General features: G+C 57.6%; 1 long non-coding RNA gene across 1 annotated transcript; it reads right to left on the reverse strand.

Moving 5' to 3' along the window:
• Window positions 1-252: 252 nt before the first annotated feature.
• LOC123368393 lies at window positions 253-2,110 on the reverse strand. The gene is made up of 3 exons (XR_006578762.1): window positions 2,023-2,110; window positions 1,220-1,372; window positions 253-389 (listed from the first exon to the last, which is right to left on the reverse strand). It is a non-coding gene; the product is annotated as an uncharacterized LOC123368393 (long non-coding RNA).
• Between the last annotated feature and the right edge of the window lie 3,548 nt (window positions 2,111-5,658).

Below are 5,658 nucleotides of genomic sequence, written 5' to 3' on the forward strand. Positions count from 1 at the left end.
GCTGAGGCAACTCTCCAACACCGCACTCCCAAACCCAGGGCACAAGGGTTGCTGCCCACACACACTGGGCTCTGGGCATGGAGGCAGGGACAGTATCTGGCCTGGCCCCAGCTCCAGGGGGCAGGGAGGGTCAGGGTGGTGAGAGCGAGGTGCTTGGCCTTGGTTTCTCTCAGTGCTGTGGGCTCTATGGCCGCTCCCCCCAGCCCTTCCCCCTCCAGGCATAGTAAGACAGAGCAGTACCTGTGGCAGGGAGTGGGAGCTTCTGGCCATGCGAAGGGTGGGGCCCTTCAAGGCTGTCCCATGGAGCACAGCCCCTGCAGTGCTTTGGGCACATGGCGCAAGCACTTGATGGTAAATAGCTTGGCCATGATCTTTGCTGTAATGTCCCCCTGTTGCAAGGGAACAAGGATCCAGTCAGAGACTTGTACACCCACGAGAATGAAGAGTATTAACGGCACCGGGAGCCAGCAAAATTTCCTCCCCATCCCTCCACATTTCTGAGGGACGGATTCCCCCACCCAACCCCCGAGACGAAATCATGTCTCTTCTCTAGTGACTTCCATCCCCTCTCCCACCATTGTGGAATTAACTCCTGCCCTCACTCCTCTCAGTTCTCCTGTCAGAGCTGTTCTACCTCCCAGCCCCGCTGGGGATTCAGCTTTACTCCCCAGAGTCCCCTCAGCCACTCTCGCCCCCTCCAGCTGAAGGGCTGGGAGGCTTTGGGCAGTAGTGCCGTGGGGTGAGAGGAAGTGGACACCTTTCCCCAAGGGATCCCCATGTCCTTAACGTGATGCCATGGGCAGTGGCTCTGGTGAATGGGGCACTTAAGCAGCCTCTGCTGACTGACTCCTCCAGTTCTCCCAGAGCGGGTGGGGGGCTGGGATAACACGATACCAGAGCACTAGGAACCGGCCTGAGGCCCGGACGGGGAGGAAATGCTCACAGAGGTGGCTAGGGGAGTTGGCAGCCCCTAGCATGAGCAATGGCAGTGTGTCGTGTTGATGTGATGCCTGTTAGGAAATAGCCTTGCTGGGGAGCTGGGTCTGCCCTGCTTTGAGCTGCTCAGGGGACAAGCTGGCACCGACCAATGGCACCTGTCTGGGGTCACCCTCTCCTTGCTCCCTGGTCAGCGCATGGGGGATGGGATGGGAGTGATTTTCAATGGCCTGGAGGTGAAAGGCCCTGGGGGTCTCTCCCCAGGTGACCCCTCTTTGGTTACCTCGTCCTCTAGCAGCTGGCCGGCTTCCCCCAAGATGGAATAGGTCAGCACCAGGCCAGCCTGGCTGACGCGGAGGAGGGGGTCGTGGATGGCCAGCAGCCCCGCCTGGAGGAAACTGCTCTTCTGGTCTTCGCTGAATATTTCTCCGAAGACCTAAAACCAAAAGAACCAGAGCCCTTGCAATGGCCCAGAACCAGGCTCCAAATCCCTCTAGCGTCTCACAAGGTGGAGAAGAGTCCTGGGGCAGCCAACCTTTGGGGTCCCATGGACCAAGGAGCCCCCTTCAGTAGGACCCCTCCTGCTCCCAGCAGCGATAGCTCCTGCAGCTCACCCGCTAGAGGTTTGGGGTCTTTTAGATCTGCTTCCATTCCCGCTCCCCACCCCACCGACATTCCCACGAGCGTCACATACGCTGCAATGACTCAGCCCAGAGTAGGAGCTCAGTGTCCCTCACCCAGTGCCCAGGGCAGGGGCAGGTTATGCTCCCTGACTCGCCATGGTGCTGGGCAAACCCCACACCCTGCCTGTGCTTCCACAGGGTGCAGGGAATCCAACGAGGGTCCGGTCCGGTGGTAGCTGGTGTGAGCTTCCCAACTCACTGACCCAGTGGCTCCGCAGGCCAGGGATCCATGGAACACACACAAGCCGGGGCCCTTTGCAAGGCTCCAACCCAGGCTCCTCAGTCTCTTGCAGCCGAACACTATCAGCTGGAAATAAATCGTAGGCTTTCGTTGACACACTCACTGCAGGGGGAGACAGCTCCACACCTGAACTGCTGCAATGCACCGGCCGAGAGTCCTTACCTCTCCCACCCTGGCCAGGTTTCTATACCCCAGGCGCTCGGAGTCCTGGAGCCTGTCCCGGCACCACAGGTCTGGGGCCTCTCTGGTGTTGAGCCCTGGGGGAGAAAGACACACCCATTGGGAAGGTTTGGCCGTCCGCTTTCAGTGCCTGTTTCCTTCTGGGTGCACACTGGCCAGGCTCCTCCTGGCATCCACGGCCCAATGGAATCGCAGGGTCCATGCCAGGCGGGTTAGTACCAGAAGGGGGATTTGTTTCAGCCATCACAGTAATCATGTGACCCTGACGGCCACTGTGCTCTGGGAGTGGGTGCCTGTTCATGGGGGTGTCTAATACTGAGAACCCCCCACACCCACTGAAGTCAGGATCTGGCCCTGGCTATCCGACTGGTGACACCCTACAAGCTTTGTGTCCATCTCCTGTGGTCCCTGCTCCTGCCCCTGCCCTCATGATGGGCTCTTTCCCTCCATGTGTCTCAATAGCTCCGTTCCTGTCCCCTCACGAGCTGGCTGCCCCGTACGGGGTGGGCTGATTTCCCTGGGCTGGGGGACAGAGCCGGGCTCTGAGATAAAGCAGCCAATTTCCCGGGTACTTTCTTTCTCTTCCCCTCTCCCTGAATTAGGCAGATGAGTGTGAATCATCATCTAAGCTGGGGTCGGTCTCAGAGGAGGGGGCTTCTTTCTGTAGGGTCCCATTGCCCAGCAGGGGAGGCCCCCAAAACTGGAGCCTTGTTTCTATTGGGTTCACTCTGCATGCTACAGTGGGTCTAAGCAGAGAGGCCTTAGTTCTAGAGGCGTCCCAATGGCCAGCTGAAGCTAGTCTCCGAGAGGCTCGTTTCCATGGGGTCCTATGGCCCAGCTGGGTTTCTTACCCCTCTGCTGAAGCAGGGGCCTCTGCAGCCAATTTATCCCATCCCTGGCTTGCCAGCTGATGTCGTTGACTGAGTGAGATATACAGAGACCCAACTGCAGCACAAAGTTGCTTGCCTTTGGGAAGTCGGAGGAGCTCTGGTGGCAGGAGGCGGATAGGGGAATCCATCAACATTCTCCCTTCATCTCTCCAGCTCCCCTGGGCCAGAGCTCTGTAGGGGGCGGTGGGGGAGCTTGGAGCAAAGAGACCAGGGCAAGGGCCCTCTGTGAGCAGTCGCTGCCTCGCTGCTCCGGAATAATAAGGGCCTTGAGGCCAGGCACGACCCTGCCAGCCAGCGGCCTATGGAACGCGACAGTCCCTTATGGACCCAGGGGGAACCACTTAGCCAGGGGATGAGGAACTTGACTCAAGCATAGTTGAGGCTCAGTTCTGACTCTGCCTCCCCCCGGGGCCCCTCTCTATTTACAGCCCCTGCAGCACCTTGTCCCACAGCCCATCAGAGCCAGCCCTGCCTGTGCAGAATGCTGAGGTCAAAGGTCACTGACATCAAATCCGGGCAGGGAGGTAGCAAATTCGAGCAGGGCAGCGGTACTCTGTATGGCCCTCGCTCTCTCTTGGGTCTTTTTGGAGTGGAGCCAGAAATGGACGTGCTGTGGGAGAAGGAGGCAGGGGAGGGTCAACGGGCAGGAGTACATGCTCTGCAAATGAGCCTCTCCCCTTCCCTCCTGCTCCTGGGACAGAGAAGTAGTATTGTTAGGCCTGAATAGAGATGTAGCACAAAACTAGTTATGCCAACCTGACCGAAGTCAGGCTAACAAGGGCTTCTGGGTAATCCTGGAGTGGAAAATACTGAGAAGCAGCATGTTTCACAAAGCGCTGGGAAAAAGTGAGATAAGTGAGGGGCTGGATTCCTGGCATAGTACCAGCTGTGCCATGTTAGGAACAGTTCGTTTGAAGAACTGATAAGAAAGCCCAGCCTCCCAGCGTCCTCACTCTCACTCCCTGGTTTGGTTTTCGGTTTGTTTTTAACTCCCCTACATTCCTAACTTTTGGTGCTTGTTAAGATATTATTAACAATCTAATGTTGTAGACATAGACATAGGGGACTAGGCATGCATGTCTATTAAAGGTGTCTAGTTTGTAGTTGTTAGAAAAAGGGGGGTGGGTTGCTCAAGTGAATGATCTATGACGTAATGGAACTGTCTATATAGGCTGAAACTAAGAAGTAAAGAGGGGCTGGTTCTCTCTGGAGACGAGCTGCTTTCTATTGATGCGTGCACTTGTCAATAAAGAGCTTTTGATCGGACCTTGCTGGTGTTGCCTGTCTCTCTGCGGTCAGACAACGAACTTTGCTGTTGGGGTTCGAGTCCCTGACAGTATCATGACCTACCCGGAAGTGGGTGGTGTCCTGCCCATGGTGAAGATGGTGTGGAAAACAGCCCGCAGGAGCCGTGATTCCAGCTCCAGGGCAAGCGGTGTCTTCAGCTTGCTGGCAGGAGAGAGGAGCCCATGCTACACTTTGCAGCACCCGAGTGGTGCTGGCACTGCCATGGACATGACCCGCCTCCCCGACAGTGATCCCCTCCCCATGGGCATTCTAACGTTACTAGAGTGAAATCAACCCCCCAGCCAGGAAAGAGGGGACGTTCCAGCCTTCTCTGCTGGGGGATGGGAACAGCCACAGCTGGGGGTAACCTAGGCGGGGGAGGATCTGTGTCTCCCAGCTCCGAACCTGATCAGCACCAGGGTTAGGACAGCTGGACAGGAGGGTCCTGGTACCTGAGATTGCAAACTGTGGCCATGGAGCTGGACACAATGGAGGTTGGCTCTGACTCCATGGAGAGATTTTCAATCAACTTCTGGGAGACCCTAAGGAGACAAAACCGCATGTGAGATTCAGGCCCCGCAGACCCACAGGCACTTCCCCAGGAGGAGGCCAAAGTGCTCTGCAGAAACAGCCAGTGTTACCCCCACCCCCAACCAGCTGGGCTCCCCATTCCTCCCTTCCATCAAACTTACTCCTTCCTTCCCCTTCTCCCACTGAATTCCCCCTCCCGTCAGCCTCAGCTGCCCCTCCGGCCTTACAATTCCCCCATTGCCAGCTCCCGATCAGTGTCAGAATTTCTCCCTTCCCTGCTCTCCAGCCCTCAGCCCCAGGAACCCCTGTCCTCTGCTTCCCCTTCCGGCCCCACCAACTCTGGCTCCCTTGCCCCAGGGGCCCAGCATGAAGTCCCACTCACCGCAATGCTCTCCATGAGGGCTGCTTTGGAGAAGTGGGGCTCCAGGGTGTCCCGCCCCTGCTTCTGTGCCAAGAAGCACAGACTTGGGACAGCATGGAGGAAGCGGAACTGTTTGGCCCTGTCCTCCACCCACTAGGAGTGGAGTGGGGGGAGAGAGAGAGAATCTGTTAGGTAGGGACCTCCCCACCCCATGCAAACAGCTCCAGGGCTCAGGACCTTCACAGGGTTGGATAGGGAAAGTTCCCCCCACTTCCTGAAAGCACAGTGTCGCCCTGCACAGACAGGGGTTGTAACTGGGACAGTGTCTGTGGGAGAGGACACCTTGGCCTGTGCATGGCAAACACCCCCACTTTGGGGTGCCAAGTGCCCCCCATTAGGGATGATGGTTTCTCTGAGACAAGACCCCCCAGCCTGGGTGGGGATGGAACAAGGGGAAGGACAGACTCGGTGGCAGCGCAGCTGGGGGATTTTTGTACCTCATCTCTGCCCTGGAGGTGCTGCTGGATGACCCTGATGGTGGCTTGTTCA

This window comes from Mauremys mutica, chromosome 4 (assembly GCF_020497125.1).
Source record: "Mauremys mutica isolate MM-2020 ecotype Southern chromosome 4, ASM2049712v1, whole genome shotgun sequence".
Lineage (NCBI taxonomy): Eukaryota > Metazoa > Chordata > Testudines > Geoemydidae > Mauremys > Mauremys mutica.